Source organism: Corythoichthys intestinalis, chromosome 22, assembly GCF_030265065.1.
Source record: "Corythoichthys intestinalis isolate RoL2023-P3 chromosome 22, ASM3026506v1, whole genome shotgun sequence".
Taxonomy (NCBI): Eukaryota; Metazoa; Chordata; class Actinopteri; order Syngnathiformes; family Syngnathidae; genus Corythoichthys; species Corythoichthys intestinalis.
In genome coordinates, this window is record NC_080416.1 from 28,327,967 (window position 1) to 28,352,543 (window position 24,577).

At 38.4% G+C, this 24,577-nt stretch overlaps 1 protein-coding gene across 2 annotated transcripts in view; it reads left to right on the forward strand.

Moving 5' to 3' along the window:
- Positions 1-1,623: 1,623 nt before the first annotated feature.
- pleca (plectin a) overlaps positions 1,624-24,577 on the forward strand; it is a 267,011-nt gene continuing 244,057 nt past the window's right edge. For both annotated transcript variants that reach the window (XM_057827668.1, XM_057827669.1), the window contains exons 1-2: positions 1,624-1,725; positions 10,400-10,447. The gene's annotated coding sequence lies outside the window, so the exon portion shown is untranslated. The remainder of the gene's footprint in view (positions 1,726-10,399; positions 10,448-24,577) is intronic.

The following is a 24,577-nucleotide window of genomic DNA, read 5'->3' on the forward strand; positions in this document are numbered from 1 at the left end:
GTATTGACCAAATACTTATTTTCCACCATGATTTGCAAATAAATTCTTTAAAAATCAAACAATGGGATTTTTTTTTTTTTTTTCCCCACATTCTGTCTCTCATGGTTGAGGTTTACCCATGTTGACAATTACAGGCCTAATATTTTCAAGTGAGAGAACTGGCACAATTAGTGGTTGACTAAATACTTATTTGCCCCACTTTATTATAAAACTTAAACACTATATTACAGCTCCGCGCTTCATCTTGCCTTTCTCTTTGACCCTCGCCCAACCATGACCACTTTAAGCCTACAAACCGGGACCCAGCACCCTCTAAGTTCCTCCCCTGGGTACAACACAAGCCATGACCACAGGCTGTTTTGTCAAATGCCCAGGTTAAAACATTCCTTCCTGCTCTTCCTATTTTTCACAGACCAACAATAAAGCAAACCCCGTCAAAAATAGAATGTAATTCATTAAAAACCCAACATTTTAACTACAAATTGCCTTGGAGCAAATATGCGTTTCACATAAATCTTCCTTCATCCTAAATCGGCTATATTCTGATTTACGCTAATGCACAGCGGCTCACTTCAGATACCTTCTTTTGTTATATTTTTCCGTTACAGCCACATTGGCAGCGCACACGTGACAAAACAAAGAATAAATGCCTGCAGTACTTTGTCAGCATTTCACCCAAGCTTCCAGGTATATCCTCTAAAAGACACCTAGAGTCAGGGACTGTATATGCAGGATTTTCCTTTTAAATCCTTTCTGAGCACTAGGAATAAAGCTGATAAACGATGAGGAGAGTAATTTTATTCCCTACTCCCTCTCTTTCTGCCTCTTCTTTTAAAAAATCCACTGATTAGTGGAGTCACTTTGCCTTCGGTGTGAGCCCACGGTTGCTACGCGACCATGACCTAAGCGTTATTGACTAAGTCATTTAGGTTCAAGAGGCCTCCAGGAGCACGCCGTCAATAAACTGTGCCTGATTATCAGTGCTGTCCAGTACTACAAAATGTTATTTGGACAAAAACAAACATGTATCATTACAGGAGAAAAAGTGGTCGGTCATTCCACTGGATTGCAGAGTTCAGTCAGATTGTTGTCCTGACTATAAGTTTTCTTTGGATTTAATGGGGAGACCCTGGCTTTGTTCATATGGTGATTTCAGATGTATGTGAAGATAAAATACAATCAAATCAAATCAGAGCTTTCAGCTCAATGGTTGGCATTAACGGCCAGCGTCTAAAGGCTGTTCTTCCCCTTGCTTGGCAACCACGCCCGAGCTTTTAACCCCCTAAGCAATACAATTCCATTTCCTGCTGCCACCTAACACTGACTGATTACTCAGTGTGTGTGTGTGTCTGCCAGGGAAGGGTTGTTTTTTATCACAGGTTTGATTTACTGTCTGCGAGGGTCCCCTGGCAAAGCAAACAGACACCAATTAAAGCCACGGTAGCGCTTCTCATTCTTCATACATCATTAGCCAGAGGTGCCGACAGGATCCAAGACACGACTCACACACCTCCACAATTATTATGTATTATTTCTTATATAATGACATGTGCAGGGTACGATACACATTAGGCAATCTGTGCAGCTTTGATTGCCTGGAAAAGGATTTTGGCTTTAAAGCTTCTTTTGTTTGTTTTTAACCCATAGAGTGATTTACTGCTAGCCTTCAAAGTTCAAATGGATTAGGCATCTTTTTCCGTCAATGGCAGCAAACAAGTCAATTAGGTGAGAAATAGAAGTGAGCAAGGGCGTCTAAACATTGGTGGGGACGATATAACAGCATAAACTGCATGTACACTTTTTGCTGCGGACGGGACATTAATGAGACCAAACAGATCGGGTGACTGGGGGTCAAGGCTACATTTCTCACGAATATAAACCTAATTAATTGATAGGCTATATAATTAATGCGAAATACATCTGTATTGACATACTAACTTTCATATGTATTGGTTCAGGTGATACATTGTTCCATTCAAACCTTTGTTTTCAAAAACGACTAAAGAAACTGTTTGAAAACTTGCAAGTGAGGTTAGGTGTTAAGTAAGGTTGTTACAATATATCGAAAAGGTGATATATCGCGTTACTTTGTTATTGATATGCTTGATAAGATAATTATTTAGATTCTTATTAAATATTTGCTTTTAGCAATGATTGCCTAAAATGAAGTCGAATTGTTGATGATTGATTGCCAGAAAAATATAGATATACTGGTACATGTTTTGCTCTCAGTAAAACTACCTTGTCATTACATCGGTTCAAACAGGCCTTCATTCCACAGGTCAGCATTTGAGAGGCATACAGTTGTGGTCAAAAGTTTACATACACTTGTGAAGAACATAATGTCATGGCTCTCTTGAGTTTCCAGTTATTTCTACAACTCTGATTTTTCTCTGATAGTGATTGGAACAGATACTTCTTTGTCACAAAAACCATTCATGAAGTTTGTTTTTTTTATGACTTTATTATGGGCGAACAGAAAAAAGTGATCAAATCTGCTGGGTCAAAAATATACATATAGCAGCGCTAATATTTGGTAACATGTCCCTTGACCATTTTCACTTCAATTAGACGCTTTTGGTAGCCATCCACAAGCTTCTGGCAAGCTTCTGGTTGAATCTTTGACCACTCCTCTTGACAGAATTGGTGCCGTTCAGTAAAATTTGATGGCTTTCTGACATGGACTCGTTTCTTCAGCATTGTCCTCAAGTTCTCAATGGTGTTTAAGTCAGGACTTTGGGAAGGCCATTCGAAACCCTTAATTCTAGCCTGATTTAGACATTCCATTACCACTTTTGATGTGTGTTAGGGGTCATTGTCCTGTTGGAACACCTAACTGCGCCCAAGACCCAATCTTCGGGCTGATGACGTTAGGTTATCATGAAGAATTTGAAGGTAATCCTCCTTCTTCATTATCCCATTTACTCTCTGTAAAGCACCAGTTCCATTGGCAGCAAAAACAGCCCCACAGCATAATACTACCACCACCGTGCTTGACGGTAGGCATGGTGTACTTGGGGTTAAAGGCCTCACCTTTCCTCCTCCAAACATATTGCTGGGCATTGTGGCCAAACAGCTCAATTTTTGTTTCGTCTGACCACAGAACTTTCCTCCAGAAGGTCTTATCTTTGTCCATGTGATCAGCAGCAAACTTCAGTTGAGCCTTAAGGTGCCGCTTCTGGCGCAAGGGCTTCCTTCTTGCACGGCAGCCTCTCAGTCCATGGAGATGCAAAACACGCTTGACTGTGGACACTGACACCTGTGTTCCAGCAGCTTCTAATTCTTGGCAGATCTGCTTTTTGGTGATTCTCGGTTGAATCTTCACCCTCCTGACCAATTTTCTCTCAGCAGCAGGTGATAGCTTGCGTTTTCTTCCTGATTGTGGCAGTGACAATACAGTGTCATGCACTTTATACTTACAATTGTTTGCACAGTTGCTCTTGGGACCTGCAGCTGCTTTGAAATGGCTCCAAGTGACTTTCCTGACTTGTTCAAGTCAATGATTCGCTTTTTCAGATCCATGTATGTATATTTTTGACCCAGCAGATTTGATCACTTTTTCTGTTAACCCATAATAAAGTCATAAAAAAACCAAACTTCATGAATGTTTTTTGTGACAAAGAAGTATCTGTTACAATCACTCTATCGGAGAAAAATCAAGAGTTGTAGAAATAACTGGAAACTCAAGAGAGCCATGACATTATGTTCTTCACAAGTGTATGTAAACTTTTGACCACAACTGTACATTAAGAAATCAAACTGCCACATTTAAACTGCTGCTAAATGCATATTGCTAAATAGAGATGTTTTGTCATATGTGAACTAATTCCACCGACAGTCACACAAATAGCAAAACAAGTTCAAGGGGTGTCGCCAGCAGATGTGGATAGAGTAGCCAAAGAATTTCAATTCATAATCTCAAGTAAGAGTAGCGTTACTTCTAAACATTATTACTCAAGTAAAAGTAGTCATCCAAAAATGTATTCAAATTAGAGTAAAAAAGTATTAGTTGAAAAGAATACTCAAGTAATGAGTAACATTGCGAGTAATTGTTAATTTTTTTTTTTTTTTTTTTTTTAATCATTGTATATTTCTCTTCTCAGCACAACTTCATCGATATGAACTGTTATTATTATACTGTATTATAAACTATTACATGACCATATTAGGCCAAAACGATGACACAAAATCATCGAATTCAGACCAGAACAATGATATGAAACATCACCTGTCCAAAGAGCATAAGTGCCCTCTAGTGGAGAAAAAACATTGTTAACTCTGATTGGTACAATGAGGTCATGTTGTTATTGTTTCGACGTCTCATTGGTGAAACTAAGACAGCTACTGTCGGCATCTCTTGAAAATAAGTGAATATGTAGAATAAAGACGAAAAATGTAACGACTCTAGTGTAGCCCAAAGTAGTGGAGTAAGAGTAGTGTTTCTTCACAAATCTACTAAGTAAAAGTAAAAATTACTGTGTGGTAAAACTACTCTAAGAAGTACATTTTCTCAAAAAGTTACTCAACTAAATGTAACTAAGTAAATGTAACGCATTACTACCCACCCCTGGCCGCCAGCTTGCTTCCCCAATTTCCTTTTAGGGCAAGACACCTATCTGTTGCCCATCTGTAGCCCCATCCCAAAAAAAGAAAGGAGACTGAAGGCTGAGGGTAGAACAATGTTCAGGGACTGTATTGTGTAGTCTACTATTGCACTGTATAGCTCCCTTCCATTCTCCTTGTAAGTTTCCAAAAAAGCTGAGTGCCTTCTCTCCTTATTTTGGGTAATTTTATAAATGTCACCCTAACGATTCATATTTGAACTAGGGCTGTCAAAATTATCGGGTTAACGGGCGTTGATAAATGTTTTAAATTAATCACGTTAAAATATTTGACGCAATTAACGCACATGCCCCGCTCAAACAGATTAAAATGACAGCAGTGTAATATCCGCTTGTAACTTGTTTTCTGGTGTTTGGCGCCCTCTTCTGGCGCTTGGGTCCAAATGATTTTATTGGTTTAAGTACAATGAGTGAGCATGGTGTAATTATTGACATAAACAATGGCGAGCTACTAGGTTTTTTTTGATTGAATATTTTACAAATTTTAATAAAAAGAATACATTAAGAGGTGTTTTAATATAAAATTTCTATAACTTGTACTAACATTTATCTTTTAAGAACTACAAGTCTTTCTATCCATGGATCGCTTTAACAGAATGTTAATAATGTTAATGCATTCTTGCTGATTTATTGTTATAATAAACACAGTACTTATGTACAGTTTGTTGAATTTATATATCCGTCTTATATTTCCATTCCAACATTAATTTACAGGAAAATATGGCATATTTTAGAGATGGTTTGAATTGCAATTAATTACGATGAATTAATTTTTAAGCTGTGATTAACTCAATTAAAAATTTTAATCCTTTGACAGCCCTATTTTTAATATTTGCCAACTATGTATTTCAGTGTGTTTGAAACAGTCCCAATCACTGTCTGTGTTCTCACCACATTTGCACTAGTTCTCTCTAAAACATGCACCTGTTATTTTTTGAAGAAAAGTAAGACACACAAAAAAGCATTCTTTCCTTTTCTCTTAAAACCACTGATTAAGATTTTGGATCTGTAGTTCATAATCTGACAATTACATCAAAAATGATCCGAAATACACTACCATCTTGTTGATTTATTGTTATAATAAACAAATACAGTACCTATGTACCGTATGTTGAATGTATATATGCGTCAAGTGTCTTATCTTTCCATTCCAACAATAATCTACAGAAAAATATGGCATATTTTATAAATGGTTTGAATTGCAATTAATTACGATTCATTAATTTTTAAGCTGTAATTAACTCGATTAAAAATTATAATCATTTGACAACCCTAATTTGAACTTGAAAATGCCCCTCCCAAGAATCGATATATCATTTAAAAAAGTAAGCGACAGGTTGCTACCAAATTCTTCCATTAGAATAGTGTTCACATTAGCTAACTGGCTGCCATTGACACCGCTAGACATCCAATTCGTTTTGACTGGATCAGACATCTAGCGATGGCACTGAAACCGGAACATTCACACCCAGTCTTTTGTGGGCATTTACAGGTCAGTCCCTGTTCATTTTAGTACATTTACAAGTTACTTCGTGTTGATTTTGAGTCAGTTCCTATTTATTTGTGGACATTCTTGAGTCACTTCCTTTTCAGTAACCCAAAATCAATAGGAAATTACCTGCACATGCCCCAAAATCAACAGGAAGTGACCCGTAAATGCCGCAAAAGAAAAGGAAGTGGCCGAAAATCAATAGGAAATGACGTGCAATTCCTCAAAATTAACTCATCGTCTGAAATTGGCTTCCACTGACAGCCATAGACATCCAATCCGTTTGAAGTGGGAGAGATGGTAGTAGCGAATGAACAAATGTTAATTCGTTTCCACACAGCAACAATTAAAAGACCTTGTTTTTCTATTTATTAGTTGTATCGTAGAATATCCTAGAATCATTTCCTGACCCATGTATCGCTAATTATTGTATTGCCCAAGGGTGTAGGTTTGCATAGGGAACTTTTCAGGATGCTCAGAATGTTCTCACCAACTTTTAAGCAACTTATTTGCATTATATAATGATTTCAGTTATATAGGTAATGTAGATTGTCTTCCCATATGTTGTTAGGATAGAATAGATCCTACGTTTATTCAGTGGATTATTTTCAGTATGTTTAAACTTAAATGTATCCTTTTTCACTTGCTGAATTTGCCAGTCCATTTTTTGCCTCCAAACGCACATTTGATTGGCTGATGACTTGACCCCCCCAACCCCCCCTCCCGCCACACAAGCACACTCACACAGCCCTGAAAGATTCATGTTGGCAACATGCCGCCTCCTCCGCTCCCTTTGAAGAGGAGTGATATTAGAGGGTTTTTTTTCGGCCAGCAGCAGCCGCTGTAAGTAATGTAAAAGGACATCAATTTTGTGGAGGTGGGGGGAACACCACTAATTTTGCTACTGAAAGTACAACCTGCATCAGAGTCAGCATAACATTAAGCTGTGTGAACTTGCTAACCTGCAAAACTGTTGTGGTCAGGTCAAGCCTGGTACACCAGACTCACCGCTGTTCCAGCTATTGAGTCTGGCCAACATTCAGCTGATAAAATTTCCATGGCAGAGCAAGCCACAGCAAACAGACAGCGTAGTGGACGAATCAGCGACGGGTGAACGTGACGTTATTAAAGCGACGAGGGACTTCGGCGCGGAAGTAAACATACGAGTAGAGCGGAGTTTATTCGGAGTGGACTGGAACATATTCTCAGCTCTCCTGTTCACCAGTTGTGTTGTTGTGGAGACGACTTCCGACGCGGAAGAGTGACGTTGCTCGTTAAGAACACGTCACGCCAATAAACGAATCTGATTGGACTGTTGATTTTGTGCTTGCTCGAGAGGTTGTTAATGGGCTGGGTCCCAGACTATTCTCACAGTGTTTGAAAAATACATGGAGAACAGTCTGGCCGTGCCAGGCAAGGTCAGGACAGCCTCCACAAAGAACAACGAAGTCAAGCTAGCCGTCCCTCATTTGGATCATTTTTTTTTCATTATGTGCATTACGGTAATGCAACGCGGTGGCTTCAGAGTGCAAGACAAGTCCCCTTATTTAAATTAAAAAAAAAACAATAGGGAGCTGTCCAAGAATGGGTCCACTTCAGGGGGACACTGACATGAACATGAACTGACATGAAAAAAAAAATCTGAGTTTTGGTGTAGTCTAGTATGCCTCAGATGTAAATCAGTCCTTGGATATCTGAGATTCTTTTTCATTAATCTTTTTCCCAAATCACCTTTATATTATCATACTTTAGTTTGAGTCTTGGTCCAGGTCTAGGTCTCCAGTGTCCCCCAGAAGTGGACCCATTCTTGGATACCTCCCCATTTTTCAAATGAAGGGACTTACACTTGAAAAATGTTGAATGAAACGTATTACCTGAACCAATACACATGAAAGTTAGTAAAAGTCAATATAGATTTATTTTGCATTGATCATTTCGCCTGTCAAAAACCGTATTGGCCTGAATATAAGACAGCCCTGATTATAAGATGACCCCCTCTTTTTCAAGACTTAAGTTTGAAAAAAACTTTTTGAACACCAAATTAATTTTTATACAGAAATTTTTTTTACAGTACATCTGAGACAAATGATTATAACAATATATTTGAGAGAAAAAGCATGTTATTTTGCCTCATTCAAATCTTAATATCTGAACATTTAAATATGTAAACTAAAGTGCAATCACATTCCTAAATGAATGGCTTCTAGTTTTTGAAATGTAAATAAACCAATCTATTGTGATGAGACAACAAAATTGCAATAACTGCATTAACCATCAAAGTGAAGTCTAACTGTAACTGTAGTCTTGAAACAAATCTGAATAAGGAAAAACATTGCAATAAAATAATGCAAACTGAGATCTGTCATGACAGAACATCGCTTTAATGATATTTGGCGCCATCTAGCGTCGTGAATGGGGAGAGTAGCTGAGATCTGTCATGACAGAACATCGCTTTAATGATATTTGGCGCCATCTAGCGTCGTGAATGGGGAGAGTAGCTGAGATCTGTCATGACAGAACATCGCTTCAATGATATCTGGCGTCATCTAGCGTTGTGAATGGGTATAATGTCTAGACCGCGAATATAAGACTACCCCCTCTTTTTCAGTCTTATTTCAATGCAAAAAACACTGTCTTATATTCGGGCCAATACGGTAATTAGGTTCATATTTGTGACAAATGTAGCCCTGACTCCCGTTCAATAATCTGGTCTTATTAACGTCCCGTCCCCAGCAAAAAGTGTACATGCAGGTTATGCTGTTATATCGTCCCTACCAACGTTGAGACTAAACCTATGCCCTTGGTATTGCCATATCGTGAGATCGCCGTTTTCGTGAGCCTATAAGGCGGACCTGACTATAAGCCACCACCCACCAAATCTGACACGAAAAAGGGATTTGTTCATAGATAAGATGCTCTGGACTATAAGCCGCAGCTTTCCTCACTGCATTATAGGATATTTACACCAAAAGATATTGAATGATAAAACTTTATTTAACAGTGGCATCATAAGTTTGTCATAAGACCAAATGAACCACCATGAAGCTTTGAACCAATTGGCTGCAAAGCTTCGTTGCTTCAAGAAGCTTTATTTGGACATCACTGCTTCCTTGAGGGAGAGAGTCAACCTCTGCTGCCACCTGCTCTCAACACTGTTGTCGTCCAAGATGCCTCCTACATCTGTGCTACAGATGTAAATAACATTCAAAATTCATGTTCTGTGCTATTTCTTCAGTTACTGTTACAACAGTTTCATTAAATGCTAGTTGTGGTATTTGCTACACCATTATAATTATGACATGACACTGCCATGAGCAATAATGAATGCTTATGACAGATGTCATTTTGTGTCATCCGCCAAATTATCTCACTTTTGAATGGATGTAAAAGATCCGAGCTGAACATAAATAGAGTTAGTGACATAATTTGCTGGATGACACTTAATGACATCAGTCATAAACATTCATTAATGCCCATGATAGTGTATTATGGAGTCTTAATGGCAGTCTTACGACGCCGCTATCAAATAAAGTGTTGCCTATTAGCTCAAATAAATCAACAAATAAGCCGCACTGGACTACAAGCCACAGGATTCAAAATGACGGACAAAAGTAGCGTCTTATAGTCCGAAAATTACCGTAATTAAATTGGTTGGTCATTTCAGTACCTCGGTAGTTAAAAAAAAAGTTTATTCTAGCTAGCCTCATCTAGCTAGCTAAAGTCCCACTCAAACACAGCAGCTGGGGAGGTTTTTTAAGAACCCTTGACATGTATGAGGCTAGTCTTTGTTAACCTTCTTCCTTCTATCAAATAAAAACAATTAGCTCACATGAGCTGCACGCACTGTTAGGCACACGCATTTGCACTCTAGCATCCTCACAAAAAGTGTGTTTGGCATAAACGTTGCAATTCAACCAGTAAATCTAATTAGGTCTCCTGAGGCATCAGTACCCAGTACAGTATGGGGGTGTGTGTGCGTACAGCCAAATCCCAATTACTGTAGATGGAGTAAATGTGCCGTTTGACACAAATTGATTCCGCCTGGTTTTTATCGACCCAAGGGGCCATTATGCTCACTCAAAAGCTGTTCATTCATGTGAGCTAAAATGTTGAATATTTCAAGTTTTCTACTCAATTGAATACAGTGAAGTCATTTAGGTTTGGTTCCTGGCTGTTGCTTTCGCACCTTTGAGCAAGGCAGTGACTAATTAATAGTTATACCTCTATTTGCCATGATAATTTACGGAGGAAATTAGCAATTTATATCCATTATCTGTATCTCTCACAGATAATAAGAGGTGGATTATCCCCTGAACTGGTTGCCAGCCAATCACAGGTATGTTTGCCAACTCCCTGAACAAAAAATAAGGGACCTCATTGGTGAGGCTGGCCAGCCCGATAACCGTCACCCTTCAATTATTTTTTGTATGTGATGTTTTTTTTTTTTTTTTTAATTAGAATGATGATATTGTAATAATTATACTCAAACCTTAATTAATTAGGTACATATTTATGAGTCATCTAAGCACATAGAAAAACAATAATTATCAGCTATGTACAGTATTTATTTTATGTTATTTTTTTATCCGTCCTGTTCAGCTGATTGGACACGGAGAATAGGAATCTGAGTGTCCTTATGGTCTGAACAGTTTTAATGTATCACATAAGCGTTTGATATACTCCCATTGTGGTTGTTCATTATATTTTGTTTATTAGGAGAAAGCAGCGAGCAGGAAGGGGTTATTGGGGGACAGAAAGGAAGGAAGCAGATAGAAGAGGAGAAGAACAGTGTATTTTTATAACATAGAATACTAGAATGAAATTAATATCTATTCTGCTAAATTCAAAACGGTATAATTTAACTTTTAATGTACTGAGCCTTTGTGTTTTCGGGTGGTTGTCCCTTTTTAAAATTTTTTTTTTTTTTTTTTTTAAATGCAAACAAACTCTTAGTTAAACTTTTTCCCCTCAGAAATAACATTTTTCAAATGATCACTCCAAATATATAGGGGAAATACAAACGAAATTGACAGAACACAAAATTATAATACAATTAAGTGAAAATAAAGTACTGTATTTTCTGCACTACAGAGCACATCGGAGAAGTCACACCTTGAATGAATGGCCTATTTTAAAACGTTATTCATATATCAAGTGCAGTGCATTATAGGGCAAGGCAAGGCAAATTTATTTATATAGCTCAATTCAACACAAGGCAATTCAAAGTGCTTTACATCACAAGATCATAAAAATCACATTAAAATCAATAGAACGTAAAAATAAAGACAATCGAAATAGGAAATAAAGTTATACATGAAAAGCGCATTTAACCACGAATAGAAAAAAAAAATAAAACAAATACTACTACTACTGCTAATAATTGAAATCAGCAATGGAGATAAGCACAAGAGTAAAAGAAAGCAAATAGATTGATAGACAGTTATGGATATGCAGTGTTAAACTGAAGCGTTTTTAGCCCTGATTTAAAGGAGCTAACAGTTTGAGCATACTTCAGACCTTCAGGTAACTTGTTCCAGAGGTGAGGAGCATAATAAATAAATGCTGCCTCACCCTGCTTGGTTCTTGTTCTTGGAACATACAGGAGACCGGTTCAAGACGACCTTAGGGGTCTAGATGTTTCATAGGAATCTAACAAATCAAGCATGCATTTTGGTCCAAGGCCGTTAAGTGTTTTATAGACGAGCAGTAGTATTTTATAGTCTATCCTTTGTCACACTGGAAACCAATGTAACAATTTCAAAACCGGTGTAATATGGTCCAGTTTCCTTGTATTTGTGAGGACTCTGGCTGCAATATTCTGTACTAGCTGCAGCTTCCTGACTGATTTTTTTAATCATGACCTGTAAATATACCGTTGCAGTAGTCCAATCTGCTGAAAATGAATGCATGCATAAGTTTTTCCATGTCTTGTTGAGTCAGAAGCCCCTTAATTCTGGTTATATTTTTAGGTGGTAATAAGCGGATTTAGTGACGGACTTTAGATGGCTTTCAAATTTTAGGTCTGAGTCAATAATTACGTCAAGGTTTCTGACTTCATTTGAAGCTGTAAGTGACATTGTGCTAAGGTGCCTGCTTATCTTTGATCTTTCCTTTTTGGCCCAAAAATTATCACTTCTGTCTTTTCCACATTTAACTGAAGAAAATTCTGGCACATCCATTCATTGATTTGATGAATGCATTTACTCAGGGAGACTAAGGCTAGGTTCATACTACAGGTCTTAATGCACAAATCTAATTTTTTGCCATATCTGTTTTTTTCGGCTGCCCGTTCAGAGTGCCTTTATCCATTAGGACCGCTCAAGTATCACGCATGCGCACTAATTCGCAGTCCGTGATGCGCTCAGTAAGGAGACCCGCATGCGCAGAAGCATCAAAACAAAAGACCACACATGCTAGCGGTATGTCATTCCAGAGTGATCATATTTTGATTTCCAAAAAGAGGACACAAATAACAGACATTAATTGTCCCCGTTTAGTTTTATATTCAAAGTTTATATGGGCTGATGGAACGCATACACGCATACACATGAGCCTTGACGTGTGTGCGTGAAATGACGTGGGTGCTTCAGTTTGCCCCGACTCGTCCATGTGTGCAATAATGAAATATTGCTCATTCGGCAGAATGAAAATGGAAAATTGTAAGGCTTATTCTTTTCTTCATTCTTTTCTTCGAGTCGGAAAAACACGAAAAAATCGGATTCGTGCATTAAGACCTGTAGTATGAACCTAGCCTAAGGGACTATAATCATGTGGGGACAAAGAAATGTAGAGTTGTGTGTCCTCTGCATAGGTGTGATAGGAGATGTCATACTGTTCCATAATCTGAGCTAAGGGAAGCATATACCATAATTTCTGGACTATTGGGCGCCCCTGATTACAAGCCTCACCCAGAACATTTTCAAAGGAAAAACCATTTTGTACATACATAAGCCTCTCCTGCCTATAAGCTGCGTGTGCCCACTTAGTAACAAGAGACATTGACAAAGAAATACACAGTTTTCAAAATTTTAATAACACACCTTAACTTTTCGTTCCAAACTGCTCCGGCAAACACGGCAGTTATATAGCAGCAGCACGGAAGTTACATAGCATCAGCATGGCGGTGCAGCACTAATTGTGCTGGTTAATAAAAACATAAAAGTCTTTGTAAGCAATCTTCATCTTCCTCCTGTGCATTCAAACCATGGAAGTCTTCACCCTCAGTGTCGGATATGAAGACACTCAGATGCACTTCGCCACGCACCTACTCAGTCTCTCCTTCGCTGTCGCCTTCAATGTCCCAGCCTGTGCGGTCCTCCTCGTCACACAGCAGACTGGCCCCTCGAAACCCGTTGGTGATGGCGGACTCTTTCACAGCGCTTCACGCTGCCAGGCTCCCCCGGCAAACCTGTGCAAAAGCTGCTCTTCGCATTTGGCGAGTCTTGGCAAATGATCTCTCACCGCCCGTCATCAAAGCTTCCCATACAACTCAGATGGCCAATTTAATTTCTTCTAGCATTTTCCATGATGCAGGTCTGCCAATTCTACTCATGCACAAAGACGAGGGTCCGCCACCTCTATTCATACACAACGCACAAAGTAAAACCACCGGTAATAGTGCAAACTAGCGTCTTCCTCGACACATATATTCCACGTGTCTCACTCCCACATTCCATGCTCGAGCGCCCCTGGCGGCCGTCAGAAAAATACACAAATTGGCCGCATCATTGCACACGCCGCAGGACCCAAAATGAGGGAAAAAAGTAGCGGCTTGTAGTCCGGAAATTACGGTAGATGTTAAATAAGAGTGATCCAAGAATTGACCCTTGAGGGACTTCACACGTGAATTTGGTTCGTTCTGACTGATGGATTTCGAGTGACACAAAGAAATCCCTATAATGTAAATAAGATGTGAACCAATGAAGAACAGTGTCAGTGAGCCCTACCCACTGTTCCAGTCTGCTGAGTAGTATGTTGTGATCAATCGTGTAGAATGCGGCGCTGAGATCCATAAGGCACAGTAGTAGTAGAGGTTGGGGTTGCGTTATGCATACCACTAGATGGAGCTGCGCTAAAGGGAATTTCATGCCATGATTAACCAATATTGATCCATATATAAAGCGCATTGGATTATAAGGTGCACTGTCGGTTTATGATAAAATAAAAGGCTTTAAAGTGCGCCTTGTAGTGCAGAAAATACGGCACACAAAGAAGAACAAGAAAACAAATGATAATCATTTTGAACATGCTTTTTACTCAAGTTTCACTCGAACTCTCTATTTACCACATTTTTATTATCGTCCATATTCCTATGCTATATTCAGTTTTCATCATGGCAAGCCACAGTACCTCGACCAATGACATGAGTGAGATTTCGTATTGTCATTGTTCTGTCAGCTCATTGGTCAAAACGAGAGGCAGCGGAATACGTTAACCTGCATATTCTTGTTAAGCCCCGTACCAGTTTTCGTTCGTTCTACAAATAAAACACTATTTTCAAGTTTCATGATAATTAGGGACGAAGCGCGTCCCTTGAAAGCTCAATACAGGATGTGTACTTTTGTTTCTGAATACAGGACAATTATGTTTTCAAGAGACGGTGATTCACAGGGCACATAAATCATAAGATGGTCATCCACCATGCCGCCCTTAATGTACAATAGATCATTAAAAATGAAAACGCAGCCAACCGTATGGAGTCATACCTCATGTTAATGGCCATTATATGGTTTTTCTATGTAAATGATTATTTTGTCACGTCGTTTTCAAATGCGTTTGTTGTAAATCAAAATGTTTGTTTCTATATGGTGAACAAACAATATATGTTAAACGTATTGGCCAAATGTTTTCATTTTATCCAAAATTATATTTCTGGGGAAGATTTTGGCCAATTTGGTGGTCATAGTCAATAATTGCACATGGCAGCATGTAGAACAGATACCAAATTGTCATCAAAATAAAGTGCCTCATTTTAAAGCCCTTACTGAGAGCTTTCTATGGGAGTGGTACCTCTACTTATGAAATTAATTGGTTCTGGAAGTAGTTTTGTAGCCTTAAAATTCTCTAAGTAGAGACGCATTTTCCTTGTAAATGCCCTAATCCGTTCCTAGATCCCCATAATTCAGACATAAATCTTTTATTATGCATAAAAATGCATCAAAACATGTAACAAATATGTGTTACAATTGGCTTATTGCACAATAAACATAAAATCTCATTTGTATGTACATAATGTAAAAAAACAAGAATAGAGTAAAGAATAAAAGTTAAGATATTACATCAGACATCAGAACATGAGGGGCGAATGAAGAGGATGCTGGGATACACACATACAGCAGAGGTCCCGCTTAGCCGATTAGATGCCAGGAATGCTAGTCAATAGCCAATGGGAGAGCACCTATAAGTATGTTAGTTACGTTCAGTAAACTCTGGGAACTGCAAGGACTAGCCATACTGTATTTTTGCCTTTCGTATCCTGACTTTTTTTTTTAAAAGAGGCAATATTTTCCTGTTGAGGCGTGTCTTAACCTGAAAATTCTGGATTTAGAGATGTTTGTAAGAAGAGGTACCACTGTGTATGATTAATAATCATGAAAATAAAGCTATATCCATAGACTTAATAATGTATTGACGGGGCGCGGGGCCGATTCATAGGGGGTCTATCTCTGTCAAAGCTGACCAAGTGGAAACACAGACAAAGAGCTTTTTCCGTTGAAAATTCTTGTGAATAAATGCTGAAATCCCTGAATTCTTTATAGGTATGGACGTAAAACAGACTCGTTTCTTGGTTAAAAGCAAAAAAAAAACTTTGCAGGAAGCATTTATTTCACGTAAATATTGCGAACTATGAGGCTAGTCAGTAAGGAAATTAGCAGCCGCCATATGTAAACAAAGAGTTTTTTCCGTTGAAAATTCTTGTGAATAAATGCTTAAAACCCTGAATTCTTTACAGATATGGACATAAAAGAGTCTCGATTCTTCATTAAAAGAGAAAAAAAAAAGTGCAATTAGCAGTTATTTTAATATTGCTAAGTATAATGCCAATGCTGTAGCGGCTAATTTCTCCCACTGAGTTTTTTCACAATATTTCAAAATGCATGCATGGTACCAAAAATATAGTAATTACCTTGAATCCTCGAACAAATCACTCCTGAGACAATCCTTTCTGTTTGTATGCAGTACAGCTTTTGTACTTTTTCAACCTAAATCCTGCATTAGATCGCTGCATGTGACCGACTGCTAATAAATGAAGCCGAGTGTGAGACGGCCCCCTTCGGGAAGGCGTGATGCAGTGAATGGCGAATGTGTCACGTCAATACATTATAAAGTCTATGCTATATCATTCTCCCCAAACAAAATGAACATAATATGTATGACAAGCATAATGCTAAATATTATTTTTCTGTACTTTTTTGTCTATTTTTATATGACGCCAGAGGTCATGACAGGCTGCAGATTAAAGTTACAAGAAGAAAATACTTACCGTAATTTTTGGACTATAAGCCGCTACTTTTTTCCTTCATTTTGAATCCTGCGGCTTATAGTCCAGTGCGGCTTGTTTGTAGATTTTTTTGGGTTAATAGGTAAAACTTTACTTGACGGCGGTGTCATAAGACTGTCATGAGACCGTCAAAATTATGGGGCGCCGTTTGTAAAGCAGCACATGCTGAAAATTACGGCAAGATTTTCTCACATTTAGTGCCACACAGTGTTGAAAACGTGGTGTGAAATTTTTAGAGTCACCTTTTTTGCACATTTACAACATTAATTAGCAAACTAAATATTCATTTTTAAATAAGACGTTTTGGACCTGAATGTTTAAATCCAGAACTAAATATTTAATTTAAATCTTACATTTATATCCTATATCCTCAATGCTAAATCTGGAAACGGATGGAACTAATTATTTAGCTTAATATGCAAATTCACATGACTGGAGACTTGCATAATTTTCAGCATGTGCTGCTTTACAAACGGCGCCCCATATAAAATTATGACATGACACTATCGTGGGCATTACTGAATGCTTATGACAGATGTCATTAAGTGTCATTCGGCAAATTATGTCGCTAACTCCATTTATGTCCAGTTTGGATCTTTTACATCCATTCAAAAGTGAGATAATTTGCCAGCACTAAACACTAAATTACATCTGTTATAAGCATTCATTAATGCTCATGACAGTGTCATGTCATAATTATGATTGTCTAATGACAGTCTTACGGTGCCACTGTCAAATAAAGTGTTACCAAATAACATAACTAGTAATTAATGAAACAACTGGAACAGTAACTGAAATAACTGAAATAATTAGCACAGAACATGAATTTTGATTGTTATTTTTATCTGTAGCGCTGTAGTCCATGCTAGGAGGCATGTTGGACAACACGTGTTGACAGCAGGTGACAGCAAAGGTTGATTGTCTACCCCAAGGGAGCAATGATGGCCAAATGAAGCTTCTTGAAGCAATGAAGCTTCTCAGCCAATTGCTTCAAAAGCTTCATGGTGGTTCATTTGGTCTTATGACAGTCGTATCATGCTGCTGTCAAATGAAGTGTTACCGGTTGATATCTTTTGGTGTGAATATCCTATAATAGAGTGACTCAGAGTGGCTTATCTGTGTACAAATGCCGTTTTTGTGCCAAATTTGGTGGGTGGCGGCTTATAGTGCGAAAATTACGGTAAATGTAAAACTTGAAATAACAGCACTGGTAAAAAGACTCTACAATTTTATCGACCGCTTCGTGCAAGCTCGCACAGCTCCCAGGTGGTAGACCGTGTCAAAGTCAGCGGATTTCCATGTCGTGATAGCGTTCATGCAGGGAAAGCAGATATACAGATCGATTGGCTCGCAACCAGTTTGTATTTTTTTTTTGTGAGGATTGACATTGGCCTTAAGAGGAAGCACTTAATCACGAACTCCACTAAGAGCACGGTCCACATTAAATTTTCAAAGAAATATATCAAGTCACATTTCATAACAATATACGCTCATAACAACACAAAAAAGAAAAAACAACTCAATGTCACGTCAGGTCATCCTGCAAGTGACATGACTTGTTTGCAGGAGGAACTTTGTAATTTGTCCCTGTAGCACCACTTTAAGTGACTGCCACTCTTTGCATTCATAGCACTGCCACCACTTTATTCATAGTGTCACTTAAGCCTGTGGAAAGAGTCTTATCAATGTCACCCGCCAGCACACCTAAGACGCCACATCATGTTTTCAGCTTAAGTCAAAATCATCCTGCGAGCACCGGCTGGCAAGTTGCAGGAACGTCCCATGGACATGCAGTCGTTCCCCCATGCTGTTTTCCCTCCATAACAACTGTCACAACATGAATATCCGCTGGCTTTGACACGGTCTACCACCTGGGAGCTGTGCACGCTTGCACGAAGCGAGAGGTTGAGCATGATGTCACAAAGGGTGTTGGGAAAAATTCTAAAGTCTTTTTACCCTTGCTGCTATTTCAAGTTTTACATTTAAGTATTTTCTTCCTGTAACTTTAATCTGCAGCCTGTCACGGCCTCTGGCGTCAAGAGTTCTTACATTACAGTTAATCTTCTGTGGTGAGGTTGCATAATCGAATTTAATTGCTACATGTTCAAAAACGAGGAAAAAAAGATGGACCCTTTTTCACTCAAATGGGAATTTTTTTTTTTAAGTGGTGAGACAGCAGTTTGTGAAATTGACTCCAGGCAGGCTTTTTCATGGTTTCTGATCTCCATTTTCTTGTTTTCGTTAGCAACCAGTGTTCTGGTGCTGCCTAATCGCATTGAGTGTGGCTGGACTCGGGAGCGTAGGTTAAAAAAGATGTGAGTGGATCTAATAATTTATGACTATACCTCTGTGGTGATTTGAGCAATGGAAGTCAAAGATGAAGTTGATATTCACCAGTTTTGGGTTACAACAAAGAAAAATCCAGCATTTGTGTACACATTTACTGATTTTGTTGTCAAAAACACTGCAAGAACCAGAGTTATAAACAGCAAAAGCACTTACTCTATATTTAAATAGCTAGTGTCTTAACTGCTCTATTGCAGCAGCCAATCATCATCTTTTGGGCTATAAAGACTTTTTCGGTGGAGATCTCAATACCAAAGTCACCACTGGCAACCATGACTCCATTGCTGGCCTCCATGGGTTAACCATGGATGAAAGTGGGCCGGTATAAAATTCACGGGCGGAACGGTGCTTTGATCCTGTAAATATGATGGCAACTGTCAAACCTCCATGTTAAAAAAAAAACTGCTAGGCTGCCACACACGCTTCTCCAAGAAGAAAACAATACTAACGCCAGATTTACATTCACAAGTCTTAATAACAAGCCTAATAAAGTGCTTGTGTAGCATCATCCATTTTCACTGATATTTATTACTTACCGGATATATTTATTCCATGGAATTCTCCCAGCGTGTGTATCTGAGTCCGATGAGACAAGCAATTCGCGTCGATGTGCGCATGTGTGCGCAGCAAACCGCCCTGCCTGGACTCCAGCTGTCTTTACCATTGGCTGACATACTGACATGTGATCAGCATGGATCTCTGATTAAAATGCACATATTTCTGGGACAAAGAAAAAAAAAGAACCAACTTGTTGAATTAATGCAATAAAAAAAGGGTAATGCAATGGAAAATTGATCAGATCTTTAACAGAAAGGAAAGAGTTGTTATTTTATTTTATTTTATTTTATTTTATTTTATTTGCTCCGATGGGGAGGTTCAGAACATCTTCCATGTTATAAATCCTGACCCCAGAAATAATGAACAGATTTTTTTTTTAATTTGAAAGCATTATGTGGTCCTTAAATATAATATAATTTTTAATTTATTTTATAATTTTAAATTAGTTTGTACAGTGGGGCAAATAAGTATTTAGTCAACCACCACTTGTGCAAGTTCTCCTACTTGAAAAGATTAGAGAGGCCTGTAATTGTCAACATGGGTAAACCTCAACCATGAGAGATAAAATGTCGAAAAAAAAACAGAAAATCCCATTGATTGATTTTTAAGGAATTTATTTCCAAATTAGATTGGAAAATAGGTATTGGGTCACCTACAAACAAGCAAGATTTCTGGCTGTCAAAGAGGCCTAACTTCTTCTAACGAGGTCTAACAAGGTCTAACGAGGCTCCATTCGTTACCTGTATTAATGGCTCCTGTTTTAACTCATTATCGGTATAAAAGACACCTGTCCACAACCTCAGTCAGTCACACTTCAAACTCCACTATGGCCAAGACCAAAGAGCTGTCGAAGGACACCAGAGACAAAATTGTAGATCTGCACCAGGCTGGGAAGACTGAATCTGCAATAGGTAAAACGCTTGGTGTAAAGAAATCAACTGTGGGAGCAATTATTAGAAATGGAAGACATACAAGACCACTGATAATCTCCCTCGATCTGGGGCTCCATGCAAGATCTCACCCCGTGGCGCCAAAATGATAACAAGAACGGTGAGCAAAAATCCCAGAACCACACAGGGGGACCTAGTGAATGACCTACAGAGAGCTGGGACCACAGCAACAAAGGCTACTATCAGTAACACAATGCGCCGCCAGGGACTCAAATCCTGCCCTGCCAGACTTGTCCCCCTGCTGAAGAAAGTACACATCCAGGCCTGTCTCCGGTTCGCTAGAGAGCATTTGGATGATCCAGAAGAGGACTGGGAGAATGTGTTATTGTCAGATGAAACCATAATAGAACTTTTTGGTAGAAACACAGGTTCTCGTGTTTGGAGGAGAAAGAATACTGAATTGCATCCGAAGAACATCATACCCACTGTGAAGCATGGGGGTGGAAACATCATGCTTTGTGGCTGTTTTTCTGCAAAGGGATCAGGACGACTGATCTGTGTAAAGGAAAGAATGAATGGGGCCATGTATCGAGAGATTTTGAGTGAAAATCTCCTTCCATCAGCAAGGGCATTGAAGATGAGACATGGCTGGGTCTTTCAGCATGACAATGATCCCAAAAACACAGTCAGGGCAACAAAGGAGTGGCTTCGTAAGAAGCATTTCAAGGTCCTGGAGTGGCCTAGCCAGTCTCCAGGTCTCAACCCCATAGAAAATCTGTGGAGGGAGTTGAAAGTCCGTGTTCTCCAATGACAGCCCCAAAACATCACTGCTCTAGAGGAGATCTGCAAGGAGGAATGGGCCAAAATACCAGCAACAGTGTGTAAAAAGCTTGTGAAGAGTTACAAAAAACATTTGGCCTCCGTTATTGCCACCAAAAGGTACATAACAAAGTATTCAGATGAACTTTTGCTATTAACCAAATACTTATTTTCCACCATGATTTGCAAATGAATTATTTAAAAATCAAACAATGTGATTTTCTGGGGGTTTTATTTCCACATTCTGTCTCTCATGGTTGAGGTTTGCCCATGTTGACAATTACAGCCCTCTCTAATATTTTCAAGTGGGAGAACTTGCACAATTAGTGGTTCACTAAATACGTATTTGCCCCACTGTATAGATATGCTCTCTAATTTGTATCATAATTGATACCGTAAGCATTACATGCAGTTCTCATGGTAAAACAAATATAACTATATTACTAAAGTGAGATTGAACTCAAAAAGGTTTTAAACAAAAATATAAATTTTTTTTTTTTTTTTTTTACTGCACTGAGGTACACAAATGCTTGCCTTAAATGTGATACATTTGGCAATATAGTTAATGTGCATTTTGGACTTATTTTTGTTCATTTACCTATGTTAGGTTACTTATTAATTTCCTTATAATATTAAAAAGTTATGTTTGTGTTGTCTTCAAAATATATTCCATTTTACTCTGCATAATGTAAGTCATTGGTACTTATTTTTGTTAGTGTACTGTATGTTACTTTTTTTTTTTAAATAAATAAATGAAAAGTCAATGTTGACATTATCTTGAATTTTAATGTACTGTACATCCTATGTACCGTAATAATCGGACTATAAGCCGCGACTTATTTCCCTCATTTTAAATCCTGCAGTTTATAGTCCAGTGTGGTTTGTTTGTTGATTTATTTTGGTTAATAGGTAACACTTTATTTGACAGTGGCATCATAAGACTGCCAAAAGACCGCCATATTTATGACATGAAATTACCATGGGCATTAATGAACGCTTATGACAGATGTCATTAAGTGTCACCTGGAGAATTTTTTGACCAACTCCATTTATGTCCAGCTAGGATATTTCACATCTATTTAAAAATGACATAATTTGCCGGATGACACAAAATGACATCAGTCATAAGCATTCATTAATGCTCATGGCAATGTCATGTCATAATTATGATTGTCTAATTGCGCCACTGTCAAATAAAGTGTTACCAAATACCATAGCTATCAACTAATTAAACAACAGGAACATTAACTGAAGAAATAATTAGCACAGAACATGAATTTAGATTGTTTTTTACACCTGTAATGCTGCAATGCATGCGAGGAGGCGATGCAATGTGATGTTGGACGACAATAGCGTTGACAGCAGGTGGAGCGGTGATGGGCAAATGAAGCTTCTTGAAACAATGAAGCTTTGCAGCCATTTGGTTCAAAGCTTTATGGTGGTTCATTTGGTCATATGACAGTCTTACAATGCCGCTTTCAAATAAAGTGTTACCAGTTAATATACTTTGGTGTAAATATCCCATAATACAGTTAGGACGGCTGCGGCGTATAGTCCAGTGCGGCTGTCTATGAACAAATGCCGTTTTTTTTTGTTTTTTTTGTTAACCATATAAATTTGGTGGGTGGCGGCTTATAGTCCGAAAATTACGGTAGTTAAAATTGAGGTTTTGCATTTAGATAAGAGGAAATGAGGTTTTTCATTTAGATGAGAGGAAATGAGGAAAAATAAAAATTAGGAGATGGAGGTTGGTGATTACTGTATGGTGTTTTTGTTCAGTTATTTTGCGCATCATTGAAACAATGCAATTTTGAATGAAAATCAGTTTCTCATGTATGTCTTGTTACAGCAAGTTTGACGCAGTAGCCTATTGCATGTGTAAAACCTGTTGTGTTTTATGGGTAGAGCTGCCAAAAGCAGTTTTCTGTGGTTTTAGTAGGTTTGCCCCCCGCCAAAATAAATAGATAGATAAATAAAAATTCCAGTTCTGTGGGTCGACCGTTATGTCAGAGAGTTTCGTCAAGACATTCTTGACACTTCACCCCATAAAATAAGTTAATTCAACTAACGACGTAATAGGAGTGTACTGTGTATTTAAATTTTGAGGCTTTCGTGTTGAAACACAAATGAGTTGCTTTTTTTTTTTAACAAATACATAATGCAAAACAGATAATACAAAAGTACAATATTGTGCATTATAATTCAAGAAATATATGGGGAAAATACAAGTAAAATAGACACATTGAAACTCATTTTCACAGGGAGCAGAAATATGTATGAAAAAGGCTTTCTGAATTTCACTTTTATTTAAAATATATATACTGTACCCTACTCACGTGACGTCACAGCCACGCCCCCGCGCCATGTTGTCCGTATACTCGTCATGTTAATGCATTAGCGCTTCGTAAATTCCTCCTTATGGCGTGTTTTTCTGCTCGTTAACATTAATAATCAAAATGGTGAAGTCGTGTGTGGCGGTCGGTTGCAAAAACAGAGAAGATAGACGGAGAGACTTGAAGTTTTACCGTATTCCGAGAGACCCGGAGAGGAGACCGAGATTGACTGCTGCAATTCGACGAGAAAACTGGGCTCCAAACGACTACCACAGATTATGTAGTAGTCATTTATTATCTGGTAAGATGCATTTAATATATATTTAGAGGGTTTTGGGCTGACAACCACAATTAAGATCATTGCTAGGCTAATCGCCGACAACATACACTCAGACGTTGTAAATGAACTACCTGAAAATATATAATTATAAGGGGATAATCAGGCAGTTGTCATACAGTTAATTTACAATTTCACTATTGAGGTCAAAAGCCAAAAAATAAATTCAACTAGGGACAATCTGGAGTAGTGCTATCGCACTTCATATTTATTACATATTATATATTTATGTAGTGAGAGTGCTATCGCTAAACCATATAAACATTAAAAGCCCTAGCTCCATTGACAAATGACATGAAATACATTAGACTTGACAGTGGATGTTAGCAAGAACAAAAGATTTTGAATTGAAAATTTCGTAAGTCACCCTCCCGAGCACAAGATAGATTCCTGCCGAATTTTCGTGGACGAGGACCTGTTTCACCCAACCAGCAACAAAGTATTTATAAGCATTTAAGTATTTATAATGGGGATGGCATGGCTCAGTGGTAGAGTAGTTGTCCCCAACCCAGAGGCTGTGGGGTCGATTCTCTGCCCTGATGAACTTGCCTAAGTATCCTTGAGCAAGATACTGAACCCCACATTGCTCCTGGTGCTGCGTCACCAGTAGGTAGATGGCAATATAGTGTAAAGCGCTTTGAGCGCCTTGAAAGGTGGAAAAGCGCTATATAAGTATAACACC